The sequence below is a fragment of the Papio anubis genome, unplaced genomic scaffold (assembly GCF_008728515.1).
Source record: "Papio anubis isolate 15944 unplaced genomic scaffold, Panubis1.0 scaffold121, whole genome shotgun sequence".
Taxonomy (NCBI): domain Eukaryota; kingdom Metazoa; phylum Chordata; class Mammalia; order Primates; family Cercopithecidae; genus Papio; species Papio anubis.
Window position 1 is genome coordinate 49,291 of NW_022161148.1, and position 12,319 is coordinate 61,609.

The 12,319-nt window shown below is 42.3% G+C and overlaps 1 pseudogene; it reads right to left on the reverse strand.

Annotated features, from left to right (window-relative positions):
• On the reverse strand, window positions 1-1,503 carry LOC101020293 (annotated as a pseudogene).
• Window positions 1,504-12,319: the final 10,816 nt, after the last annotated feature.

The following is a 12,319-nucleotide window of genomic DNA, read 5'->3' on the forward strand; positions in this document are numbered from 1 at the left end:
GGCAGACGTGGAAGCTTTAAAACTTTTTTTTATGGTGAAATACTGGTTTACACTGGTAATGTACATGAGATGCATGAACTAGGTATTTCAAAGGAAAACGGAAAAATATATCAAGGAAGAGGGGAGAAGTTGGGGAATTATTTTATAACTTAAGATATTTATCATCTTAAATTATTTTGTAATTTAAGATGCTTATAATAATGACTCATCTTATTTTTATGAAGAAGAAAAACAAACTCTTATTAAAACAAACTGTTGACAATCTCCTGTCTGCTATTTGGAATATAAATAGTTTTGAGGACAGAAGCTATGATTTACGTTACTTTCCCCACAGATTAAGTACTTGCAGATAGTAGGTGCTTAACATATAATTGCTGAGTCGATTCCTAAACTTCTAGAGGTAGCAAAATATGCATATTCTATTCGGTTCTTTTTGCTAGCTTTCTCAAGGCCTGTTTCATGTCCTTGTTCCTAAGGCTATAGATAAAAGGGCTCAGCATGGGAGTAACTACTGTATAGATGACAGTGATCACACTATCCTTTGTCACTGAGTAGGTAGATGAGGGGCAAATGTACACAGATGTTACGGTCCTGCAGAATAGCGCCACAACCGTGAGGTGGGATCCACAGGTGGAGAAGGCCTTGTACCTGGCTCCTGCTGAGGGGACCCTCAGAACAGCACAGGTGAGAGAGACATGAGAGACAATAATGAAGATAAAGGGACTCAGGATCACAAAAGAGCTCTCTGTGAAGGCCAGAAGCTCATTGACAGAGGTGTCAGGGCAAGAGAGCATCAGCTAGTGGATGGACATCACAGAAGAAGTGGTGAATGACGGGCCCACAGAAGGACAGGCAAGCCATGAGAAGAGTGTGGGTGAGCGAGTGGAGGTGGGTTGTCACCCAGGATGTGGTGACCAGCAGGAGACAGCGCCTGGGGCTCATGGCCATGGTGTAATGCAGTGGGTTACAGATGACCATGTAGTGGTCAATGGCCATGGCAGCCATGAGGAAGCTGTCTGTGATCCCAAAGGCCACAAAGAAATACATCTGGGTGAGGCACTGGGCAAAAAGGATTGTCCTTGTCTGAGTCAGCATGTTCACTAACATTCGTGGCACGATGACAGTGGTAAAGCAGATGTTCACCAGGGACAGGTTAGAGAGGAAGAAATATGTGGGAGTATGGAGGTGGGCATCCCCCCAGATGGTTGCAGTGATGACCGAGTTGCCAGCCACATTGACCATGTACGTGAGCAGGAAGCTGGCAAAAAGCTACACCTGTTGTTTTGAGTCTGTGGTCAGTCCCAGAATGAGGAATCCAGTCAAGTGACTCTGGTTTCCCCTTGGCATTGCTGCCCTAAGAGTAAAAAAATATGAAGGAATATTAGGTGTATGTCCTGGCTTGGAGTCTTCAATTTGGTATAGGATATTTCAGCTTGCACACTGCATAAGGGGGAGCCATATACAGTCTATAATATAACTTCACAGATTTGATGTGGACACATCTTGATTTCACCTCCAACTTTCAACTAATTCTGTGCACTTGAAAAAGGCACTTCATCTCTTGTTTTTTAAAAGACAAAAATTATAATATCTATATTCTTAGATTATTCTGAGTATAAGTGGTAAAGATTATAGGAAAGATAGAAAGTCATTATTTTTCTTCATTTCCGAAAGAGTGGTAACTATGACACACTTTTTTTCTTTTTCTTTTTTTTTTCAAGACAGAGTCTTGCTCTGTCACCCAGGCTGGAGTGCAGTGGAGTGATTGTGGCTCACTGCAACCTCTACCCACTGGGTTCAAGCGATTCTTCCACTTCAGCCTCTCTAGTAGCTGGGACTACAGGAATGCACCACCATGCCTGGCTAAGTTTTGTATTTTAATTGGGGCCGAGTTTTGCCACGTTGGCCAGGCTGGTCTCAAACTTCTGGCCTCAATTGATCTGCCCACGTTGGCCTCCCAGAGTGCTACGACTGCAAGCATGAGTCACCGCACCTGCCACTATGACACATCTTTTTGCTCTGTCTGTCCTCAGTTACTCTTCTTCTGTGGAGTGTTAAACTCCACCTGATGCTTCTGGCTATGTTTTCTCTTTTTCTTCTCATCTGTGTAAGAAAAAGTGGGTTATCCTAAGTTTTGCCTGTAAATAAAAAATCACATAATCATTGTAGAGATCATATTTCTGGATTTAATCCCTCTTGGGAAAAACATACTTTTAGAATGTATTTGGCAGTTTAATTATGGGGAGGAAGGTCTAGGAGTGGCTGGGACCTGAAAATTCAACATGTCCATTAGAATGTAGAACTGTCTGTGGGGGATGGAAGGTTGAAGTACCGTATCTGGCAGAGGGAGCCTATTTACCCAACATTGGTCTCGATGTTTCAGCGAGGTGAATGGCATCAAAGAACACCCAGAGGAACTAAGAGGTGGGTGTCCTTAGAGGCAAGAAGTGTCCAAGGGAAAATGAAAATGTGAGAATATATAACATTATGGCAAAAAACACTGCAATGTATGAATAGGAAGGTGACGAGGTTCAGGAACTGGTCCCTGTTCCCCACAAAAGGCTAAAGCCTGGGAGAATAAGCCAAGGTTTCCGTCTGGCAGGAATTCAGGCCCTAGTCATTTATTTACCAGGGTAGGGACTCAGTTGAAATGGAATGAGACCGGAAAATCATCAGGGCATTGATTTTGTTTCTTGAAACTTTACTAAGGTTGTTTATTAGGTCTAAAAGTCTTTTGGAGGAATCTTTAGGGTTTTCTAGGTACAAGATTATGTCATCAGTGAACAGAGATAATTTGACTTCCTCTTTTCCTGTCTGGATGCCTTCTCTTTCTTTATTTTACCTGAGCGCTCTGGCTAGGACTTCCAGGACTATGTTGAATAGAAATAGCAAGAATTAAAGCTATTCCTATCAAATTACCAACATCATTTTAAAAACAGAATTAGAGAAAACTATTCTAAAATTTACCTGAAACCAAAAAGAGCCTAAATAGCCAAAGCAGTCCTAAGAAAAAGGAACAAAGTCAGAGGCATCACACTAATGGACTTCAAACTATACTACAAGGCTACAGTAGCTGGAACAGCATGATAGTGGTACAAAAACAGACAGATAGACCAATGGAACAGAATAGAGAACCCAAAAATAAAGCTGCACACCTACAACCATCTGATCTTTGCAAAGCTAACAAATAAAGCAATGGGGAAAAAGACTCCTTGTTCAGTAAATGGTGCTAGGATAATTGGCTAGCCATATGCAGAAGAATAAAACTGGACTCCTACAATTCACCATACAAAAAAATTGCATCAGGATGGATTAAAGATATAAATGTAAACCCTCAGACTATAAAAATCCTAGAAGAAAAACTAGGAAACACCCTTCTTGACATTAGCCTTGGCAAAGAATTTTTGGCTAGGTCCCCAAAAGCAATTGCAACAAAAACAAAAGTTGACAAGTGGACCTAATTAAAGAACTTCTGCACAGCAAAAGAAACTAGCAACAGAGTAAACAGACAACCTACAGAATAGGAGAAAATATTTGCCAACTATGTATTGAATTAAAGTCTAGTATCCAGAATATATAAGGAACTTAAATAAATTAAGATGCAAAAAGCAAATAATCCCATTAAAAAATGGCCAAAAAACATGAACAGACAATTCTCAAAGAAAGACATACAAGTGGCCAACAAATGTGAAAAAAATTCTCATCATCACTAATTATCAGAGAAATGCATCAGAGAAATGCAAATCACAACCACAATAAGATACCATCTCACACCAGTCAGAATGGCTATTGTTAAAAAGTCAAAGAATAACATACTGGCAAGACTGTGGAGAAAAGGGAATGCTTATACACTGTTGGTAGGAATGTAAATTAGTTTAGCCACTGTGGAAAGCAGTTTAAAGAACTTTAAGTTCCTCAGAGAACTTAAAACAGAGCTACCATTTGACCCAGAAATGCCATTATTAGGTATATACCCAGAAGAAAATAAATCATTCTACCAAAAGACACATGCACATATATGTTTATTGCAATGCTATTCACAATAGCAAAGACATGGAGCCAATCTAGGTGCCCATCAGTGGTGAACTGGATAAAGAAAATGTGGTACACATACACCATGGAGTATTATGCAGCCATAAAAAAGAGTGAAATCATGTTCTTTGCAACAATATGAATGCAGCTCGAGGCCATAATCCTAAAGGAATTAATGTGAGAACAGAAAACCAAGTACTGCATGTTCTCACTTATAGTGGGAGCTAAACATTGGGTAGTCATGGACATAAAGATAGGAACAATTTTGCCACACTGGACTGCTGGGGGTTGGGGGAGGCATGGGTTGAAAAATTACTTGTTGAGTGCTATGCTCACTACCTGGTTGATAAGATTCATGCCCCAAATGTCAGTATCACATGATATACTCATGTAACAAACCTGCGCTTGTACTAGGGAAAATATTAAATAGACATTTAATATAATGTCTAAAAGTTGAAATTATATTAAAAATATGTACCCTACAACTTGAAGTATAATAAAAAACGTATATATTAAAAAATACAAAAATTAGCTGGGTGTGGTGGTGCATGCCTGTAATCCCAGCTACTCGGGAGGCTGAGGCAGGACAATTGCTTGAACCCAGAAGACGTAAAGTTGCAGTGACCTGAGATCGCGCCACTGCACTCCAGCCTGGGTGACAGAGTGAGACTCCATCTCAAAAAAAAAAAAAAAAAAAAAAGAATAAAGATTGAATTTTTTTCCTAAAAAAAAATCAGTAGAAAAATTAAATTGATTACATCATAATTATGCATAAAACAAACATACATATGAAAGACTTGGAGGTGATATTTGAAATGTTAACAGATGAGTTACTAATATCCATTTTATGCAGTGATCATTTTTACATCACGAAGAAAAACGTAAGAACTCCAAAGATGGGTAACAAAGCCAAAAGGCTAACAAACATATGAAGATATGCTGAAATTCATTGGTGATCAGAGAATTAAAAAAAAAAACCACAATATTTCACTTTACATTTATTAGCTTGGCAATTATGAGAAAGAAGAATAAGGACAAATGTTGGCAAGGATGTGGGGATATAGGGACCCTAGGTCACTGCCAATGGGAATGGAGACTGGTGCAGTAGTCTAAACAGAAAACTGGCATGATTTAGTGAAGTTAATGTATATTCTATGACTGAATCATCTTGCTCCTAGATGTATATCACAGAGGAAGTCTCATGCAGGCATATAAAAAGCTCGTGGATGAGGATGCTTTTGCACTGTCATCTGCAGTGGTGAGGAGTTTGAAGCAATCTGGAAGTCCATGACTGGGCTGGTAAATGTGATGGAAGCACACTGTAGAGTTTCTTAGAAACAATCGACTAGAATTACGCCTAGTGACACTGATAGATTTAAAAAATGTAATCTGAGTAAAAAGGGTAAGAAAATAAATGACTTCTATAATACAAGATGATTTATGTAAATTAAAAATGCAGCAAAACAACATGTATATCCATATACAGAATTAAACATTAAACATGTTAGAATGGGGGAGAGTAACAGAGGTACAGAGTGAGTACACAGGTTCACGAGTGAGTGAGGAAGCAAACAAAAGTGTTGGCAATATGTCATCGATTGGGGCATGTGGTTAATTCAACTCTTTGCGTGTAAAGTCTATGAATAAGAAAAAGAATCTCAACTCTTAAATAGAATTCAGGGGATTTATTTTTCATTCTATTCCCCAGAGCATGAACCCATCAGGAACACAGATGCCAGGTCATCTAGATGAAATATTACCAGTAAAGGAAGTTCACTGTCTCTTAAATTGTACCTTTGACTCTTCGTGATCACAGTTGGATATGTCTAATACATCTTAGATTGAAATTGAAGAGCCAAGGATTCTAAGCCTGACAGTACTCTGTTATCCGTCTTCACTCTTTGCTAGTGATGTTAGTCATGCTTCTCTTTTGCGAATTGACTGATTGATTTATATTCATGATTTATATTCACTCAACTCACCTTCACTGACTGCCAGAAGATAACCTAAGCCTATAGGAGAAGGAGAACCTTGGGAATGTGGAGACTGTGGCATTGGAAGTTTAGGCAGCATTCCTAACATTTAGTAAGTATGACCTGGTTTATAGTCTCACCTATGCTGAGGCTCAGAAGAGGATGGCAAGCAAAATGCTTTCTAAATTCTAACACTCTAGAGTGTAGTGATGTGAGTAGGATTTGAGTGTAGTGATGAGATTGAAGATAAAGATAGTAGCTACTTACTCAGAAAAAGGATGGTGACCTCCAGGGTGGCCAATCAAGGGTCCAGGAATCTTCTCCTTCACTTCACTGGCCTTGGTGATTAGGGGAGTTAATAAGGCTAGGGAGACAGGCAGAGTTCTCACATCAGGCAAGGAAGGAAAAGGTACAGCTTGTGTGGCAGGGGGCAGGATTTGTTAGCCCCTGGGGGTTTTGTGTGTGGTTGTCATCTCAGCCACTTCTCTCCCTGTTAGGATAGTCATCTTTCGATGTAGCCCCAGGGATCAGGGAAATGAGGCCATCTTCCATCTCCAGCTACCATTACCGGTCCCTTCAAGTTTCACTGAATGCTGAAGGAGTGGGAACCTGGGAGGAGGTGCCTGCCCTTTGTGTAACTTTGCCCCAGGGACACAGGCAGTCTTTCCATCCACCACCCCCAGGGAGCTCATTAAGCAGGGGGCTTGGGAGAAGAGTAGAGATGGTGGAGCCTCAGGATTCCACGGTGAGAAGTCTCTTCAAAGCTCAGATCATTAGTGGCTTGTTATCACAGTGATTTTGAGAGATTGGAGGTTGGTAAATTGAGAAGGTTTGTGCCTGGAGCTGTCCCTGAGATGCTGGGGGAGGGTATGTGGCGCTACTAACAGGGAACTGGAAGTGAAGATGCCTGGGTTCTGGTCAGTTAATGAATAGCTGTGATTTTCAGCAAACTCTTAGCCTCTCTGAATTGTAGGTTTATCATCTATTCACATGGGTCTAGTAGGTACCAGTATGCCAGAGAGGGTTGCCTAGAGAATTAAATAAGCTCAAGGATGAAAATATGTTCACATAATAATAACCATTTAGTGAATGCTCATGTGACACTTCATATGCAGTTCTTCAAGTGCAGTGTCCTGGTTTTTATAGATGAAGGAATAGAGGTCTAGTCTTATTAAATAACTTGCGCAAAGTTGCATTGCTGTAGCTGGAGCTATGGAAGTGCTAGAGCGAGGCTCAAATCCAGAGCTCTCTTGCTCCTAAATTCCACATTTATTCTGTTTTGTTGTGTAAGACTGCACTGGAGAATGTCTTTGATGGTTCCTCTATTTTCCCCTTCAAGGTACTAGCCCATCTTTAGATGTTCTACAAACTTACCTACCCTGTCCCCCTTCCCTATTCTGGTAATGCTGACCGAGCTGTTTCTCCACTGGGTAGGGCCATGCCTTCTTCTTAGTTCACTGATGCATCTCCTGTCCACAAGTACAAGGTCTGGCTTATAGTGGATCTTCTTTATAACTGTTAAAGTTATAAATAATGTACTAGGCACAGAATGTCTTTAAATTTTTGTAAAGAACTTAAAAATTAATTCCAAACTGGGACAAGTTCTTGTTGCTGTGCCACCAAAAGAATAATTACATTTGTGAAATGTTTTAAGACTTAAGGTGAAGGAATAGATTATGCCCAGAAATAGCAAACAGAGAAATCTAAGGGGTTTCCTACCATATGTGATGTAATGGAGACATTGTTATCAATCAGAGTCTTAGAATGAGAAAACCCAAAAATATGCTGAAAACCTTTTTGCCTTTGATTATGTTGCTCCTTTGATTAAAACCCTCCATTCATGCATTCAACACTATGTTAGATGCTAGAAATCAATCAATCACAACAAATCCTCATTCTTATGTCTAGTGGGGGAGAGAAACATGTAATCATCCAGTTATAACATAGAGTGACCAATTGTACAAAATAGGAATGCGTAGGAGCTTTGGCAAAACAGAAAAATGAACATTATGTTCATGCTTGGGTGGAGCTAGGGAGTTAAGAATAGGTTGAGAAAAGCATTTACAGTAAAAAGGATACTTGAACTGATTCTTGAAAGTGTAAGTAAAAGATGGCCAGAGAGTCATGGGGGAAGAATATTTAAGACAGAGGAACTGTCTTGTGGCCAGGCATGCTGCGTTTGGGGATGTGTACGTAGCCATATGTGACTCAAACTTATAGTGAATATGACGGCAAGACCAGAGATAAAGCTGGAGAGTTAGGCCTGCTCTATCTATTGAAAATAATCCAAACTCTATAGGTCGCCAATCATAGCTTTCCGTGATTTAATCCTGTTCCTGTTCTCCAGCACCTGTCAGTACTTCCTGAGGCCACACCCATCCCTCGCTTCTCGCCAATAAAACTTTATTTCTTAAGCCCAGCACTTTGGGATGCCGAGGCCAAAGGATCATTTGAGCTCAGGAGTTTGAGACCAGCCTAGGCAACAAAATGAGACCCTTTCTCTCCAAAAAGAAAAAAGAAAACAAACAAAAAAGCAAGCTTATTTCTTTGCTGACTAAAAGTCCAAAGTGAAAAAATTTTCCATGTGCTCATTCAGGGTCTCAGAATCCCTCCTTTTGCCCTCCTCTGTTTCCTCAGACACATCTCTCTTCAGCCTGTGGTTGGGTTAAGAGTGAGATGGTGGCAGATAGGACTCTTGTATGGGCCGGGCCCAAACGCAATGTGCTTGCTTTCCACCCACATTCCTTAGGCTGGAACTCAGTTACATGGCCACACCTAGTTCTGAGAAAGGCTGGGACATATGGGCTAGCTGTGTTCCTAGGAGGAACAGGCCAAGGGAGTATATCCTGAACTTGGAGAGGGAACCAGTGTGGATATGTGTGGGTTTCTGACAGAGAATTATCACAGACAGCCAAAGTGGTAAAGTAAAAGGCCCTGAGCTCCCTCAGATACCCACACGTATCCATGATTGCTCAGCAGCCATCACAATAGCCAAGATAAGAAATCAACCTGTGTCCACCGATGGGATGAATGGTAAAGAAAATGTAGTGTATACACAGTAGGATGTTCAGCCTTCAAAAAGAAGGAAATTCTATCATTTGCAACTATGTGGATGAACCTGGAGGACATTATGCTAACTCACATAAGCCAGGAACAGAAAGACAAACACCATAAGATCTCACTTGTATTATGGAATTTAAAAATGTCAACTCATAGAAGCAGACGGTAGTAGAATGGTGGCTCCCAGGGCCTGTGGAGGGGGAGAGGGAGGGAATGGGGGAGTTGTTGGTGAAAGGGTACAAAGTTTCAGATAGGAGGAATAAGGCTGGGTGTGGTGGCTCATGCCTGTAATGCCAGCACTTTGGGAAGCCAAGGCGGGCGGATCACCTGAGGTCAGGAGTTGAAGACTAGCCTGGCCAACATGGTGAAACCCTGTGTTTACTAAAAATGCAAAAATTAGCTGGGCTTGGTGGTGTGGGCCTGTAGTCCCAGCTACTTGGGAGGCTGAGGCAGGAGAATCACTTGAACCTGGGAGGCGGAAGTTGCAGTGAGCTGAGATCACGCCACTGCACTCCAGCCTGGGCAACACAGTGAGGCTCCATCTCAAAATAAGTAAATAAAAATAGACAGAGGGAATAAGTTTTGAGATCTATGGGACAGCAGGGTGACTACAGTCAATCAAAATGTATACAATTTCAAAATAAGAGAATAGTGGTGGATGAGGTTGGGCCCACAGGCGAGGCCATGAGAACCGTGTGGGTGAGTGAGTGACAGCGGGACACTGCCCAGAATGTCATCACCAGCAGGAGTGACATGGGTCTCATGGCCATGGTTTAATGGGGTGGGTTACAGATGGCTACGTAGTGGTCAACGGCCATGGTAGCCAGGAGGAAGCTCTCAGTGATCTCACAGGCCACAAAAAATACATCTGGGCGAGGCACTGGGCAAAGGGGACCTTCTTGGTCTTTCTCAACATGTTTGTCAGCATCCCGGGCACAATGTCGTTTGTAAAGCAGATGTCCCCAAAGGACAGGTTGGAGAGGAAGAAGTACGTGGAGTATGGAGGTGGGCCTCTCCCCAGTTGGCTGCAATGATGGCTGAGTTGCCAATCACATTGACCAGGCCCATGGCCAGGAAGCTGACAAAAAGCCACCCCTGTTGCTCGGGATCAGTAGTCCCAGAAGGAGGAATTCAGTCACATGGCTCTGGTTTCCTCTTGGCATTGCTGTCCTGCAAGTAAAAAATATGAAGGAATGTTAAGGTGTGTGTACTGGCTTGGAGTCTTCCGTTGCTGAAACTCCTATGAGTGGCTGGCATAGTTGACAGGAGTTTGGGTTTTATCAGCACGTGGATCTGACTTTCCATTTTGGCTGTCACTGATTTACAGGGTAAGCGCTTTCTAAATTTTCCTTCACCTATAAAGAGAGAAATTATGAAATTCCCCTCCTAGACTGTTCTGTTTTTGCAAAAAGGATTTCTCTCTTTTTGATTTCCTAACTATGGATATCAGTTTATCTTAACTCGTTCCTGAAGACTATGCATTCAACCCAAAATGTTGGCACTAAGAATATCATCTCTCCCTCCACCTTAAGGCCCAGAACTCTTAGATTTGCCCTTTTGAGGCTATTTTCTAGATCTCGTAGGTGTGCTTCATTCTTTTTTCTTTTGTCTCCTCTGACTGTGTATTTTCAAATAGAGATGATATTCTTAGTGCCAACGTTTTGGGGCAAGTTTGTGGAATGGGTTTGGGAGTTTGAGTAACAATCAAGTCAGGAGTTCCATGGATCTGAAAAGTCTACAGTCCTCTGAGATGTGATGTATGGTGTGGGGCAGAGTCACTTTTAGGCAGAGGAAAGACATCTGTCTGGTTTGGTGAAGACTTTCATTTCTCTTCTCTTCTTTTCTTTTCTTTTCTTTTCCTTTCTGTTCTGTTCTTTTCTCTTCTCCCCTCCCCTCCCCTCCCCCCTCCCCTCCGCTCCCCTCCCCTTCCCCTTCCCTTCCCTCTTTTTCTTTCCTTCTTTCTTTTGATGGAGTCTCGCTTTTTCACCCAGGCTGTAGTGAAGTGGTACATTCTCGGCTCAGTGCAACCTCGTCCCCCCTGGGTTCAAGTGATTCTTCTGCCTCAGCCTCCCAAGTAGCTGGGATTACAGGTGCCTGCCACCGCACCCCTCTAATTTTTGTATTTTTTTTTTTTTTTGAGATGGAGTGTCGCTCTGTTGCCCAGGCTGGAATGCAGTGGCGTGATCTTGGCTCACTGCAAGCTCTGCCTCCCAGGTTCACGCCATTCTCCTGCCTCAGCCTCCTGAGTAGCTGGGACTACAGGCGCCCGCTATCATGCCAGGCTAATTTTATTCTTATTTTTATTTTTAGTAGAAATGGGGTTTCACTGTGTTAGCCAGGATGGTCTCGATCTCCTGACCTCGTGATCTGCCTGCCTCGGCCTCCTAAAGTGCTGGGATTATAGGCGTGAGCCACCGCGGCTGGCCTAATTTTTGTGTTTTTAGTAGAGACGGGGTTTCACCATGTTGGCCAGGCTGGTATTGAACTCCTGACCTCAGGTGATCCACCTGTCTTGGCCTTCCAAAGTGCTGGGATTGCAGGCGTAAGCTACCGCACCCGGCCAAAGCCTTTCATTTCATGCAGGTACGTGGCATTAGGAACATCACAACAGAAGTCACAGGTGCATGTCTTGGCAGTAGATTAGAGGCGAGTTGAGTCACTGGTGGTCGCTGGAGCATAAAAACTATACAAAAGGTTCAGGTATGATGGCAGAGAACACATAGAGGACGGGCTAGCAATGTGCTGAGCTTCAGGACCTGGATTCTTGTTCACTAAATGGGCACAGAGGAGCAAGATCCAGAGAGAACAAAGCAGGACCCCTGTCAGGAAGGAATTGTGGCTCTGCTCAGAATTCTGTCAAGGCAGGCACTCAGCTGCGATGGAACATGATCAGAAATCAATTACCTGCCCTCACCCCCAGGATCAGACCCTGGCTATCAGGTTTGATGCTGAGCTCACTCTATTCCTGGACTTAGGTTCCTAATGTCTACCTTGTCTAGGGCCAGGATTCGTTCCAGAGCAAAATGCAGGGAGTGACCTGCAGATGGCTGTCAGTGACTCCAGATAGCAGGTGAAAAAGGGGTATAAGAAAGGTGAGTGAGAAAAGTCCACACACAAGATCACCTGAGTACCAATAATTTTAAAAAAATGTTGAAAGCATTTAAATAAAATTCTTTGCCTTGATGGAGAGAATTGATTAATATATTGTCTGCATCTCTCTAGGCATTTTCCTAAGATGCAGCAGCATAGAGTCC